A 2,100-nucleotide genomic window follows, 5' to 3' on the forward strand; every position below is an offset into this window, starting at 1 on the left:
TTAATCCTACTTCTATTCTGTTTCGTGCCAATTGATATTCACAACACTGCGACATCTGTTGCAGAATGGCTGTGAAAATTGGACTTGTTTGTTGGCAATGCCGCCATAGTGTCATAATTTATTGACACTTTTTTCCCCGTGCTCTGGGATGTATTAACAATTTTTGTTGTTATATCGGCCTACTGATTTTAAGATCGCGGGTTCGAATCGAGCTCAAGGCCTAACAATAATTTTTTATCATTATTATTGTTATGATAAATTTTTTCTTAATTGAAAAAATTTTTAAATTAGAATAGAAGAAAGAACAAATTTTAGACAACTGCCAAAGCTAGTTGTATAGATCCATTTCGGGAACTGCTAAATTCCTTCATCGGCAACGTTTAGGCGCCGCTGCTATAACCATTCAGCCATCACAGCGGTTTTTTGTTTGCCTTCATTAATCCTACTTCTATTCTGTTTCGTGCCAATTGATATTCACAACACTGCGACATCTGTTGCAGAATGGCTGTGAAAATTGGACTTGTTTGTTGGCAATGCCGCCATAGTGTCATAATTTATTGACACTTTTTTCCCCGTGCTCTGGGATGTATTAACAATTTTTGTTGTTATATCGGCCTACTGATTTTAAGATCGCGGGTTCGAATCGAGCTCAAGGCCTAACAATAATTTTTTATCATTATTATTGTTATGATAAATTTTTTCTTAATTGAAAAAATTTTTAAATTAGAATAGAAGAAAGAACAAATTTTAGACAACTGCCAAAGCTAGTTGTATAGATCCATTTCGGGAACTGCTAAATTCCTTCATCGGCAACGTTTAGGCGCCGCTGCTATAACCATTCAGCCATCACAGCGGTTTTTTGTTTGCCTTCATTAATCCTACTTCTTTAACTTTAACTTTAATTTTAACTTTAACTTTAACTTTAACTTTAACTTTAACTTTAACTTTAACTTTAACTTTAACTTTAACCTTAACTTTAACTTTAATTTTAACTTTAACTTTAACTTTAACTTTAACTTTAACTTTAACTTTAACTTTAACCTTAACTTTAACTTTAACTTTAACTTAAACTTAAACTTTAAATTTAACTTTAACTTTAACTTTAACTTTAACTTAACTTAAACTTAGACTTAAACTTAAACTTAAACTTTAACTTCAACTTTAGCTTTAACTTTAACTTAATTTTTAACTCTAACTTTCGCTTTAACTTTAACATTCACTTTAAATTTAACTTTAACTTTAACTTTAACTTTAGCTTTAACTTTAACTTTAACTTTAACTTTAAATTTAACTTTAACTTTAACTTTAAATTTAACTTCAACTTTAACTTTAACTTCAACTTTAACTTTAATTTTAACATTAACTTTAACTTTAACTTTACTTTAACTTTAACTTTAACTTTAACTTTATCTTTAACTTTAACTTTAACTTTAACTTTAACTTTAACTTTAACTTTAACTTTAACTATAACTTTAACATTCACTTTAACTTTAACTTTAACTTTAATTTTAACTTTAACTTTAACTTTAACTTTAACTTTAACTTTAACTTCAACTTCAACTTTAACTTTAACTTTAACATTCACTTTAACTTTAACTTTAACTTTAACTTTAACTTTAACTTTAACTTTAACTTTCACTTTAACTTTAACTTTAACATTAACTTTAACTTTAACTTTAACTTTAGCTTTAACTTTAACTTTAACTTTATCTTTAACTTTAACTTTATTTTTAACTTTAACTTTAACTTTCGCTTTAACTTTAACATTCACTTTAACTTTAACTTTAACTGTAACTTTAACTTTAACTTTATTTTTGACTTTAACTTTAACTTAACTTTAACTTTAACTTTAACTTTAACTTTTACTTTAAATTTCACTTTCACTTTAACTTTAACTTTAACTTTAACTTTAATTTTAACTTTAGCTTTAACTTTAACTTTAACTTTAAGTTTAACTGTAACTTTAACTTTCACTTTAACTTTAACTTTATTTTTGACTTTAACTTTAACTTTAACTTTAACTTTAACTTTATCTTTAACTTTAACTTTAACTTTATTTTTAACTTTAACTTTAACTTTCGCTTTAACTTTAACATTCAC

Source organism: Eurosta solidaginis, unplaced genomic scaffold, assembly GCF_040869045.1.
Source record: "Eurosta solidaginis isolate ZX-2024a unplaced genomic scaffold, ASM4086904v1 ctg00001045.1, whole genome shotgun sequence".
Lineage (NCBI taxonomy): Eukaryota > Metazoa > Arthropoda > Insecta > Diptera > Tephritidae > Eurosta > Eurosta solidaginis.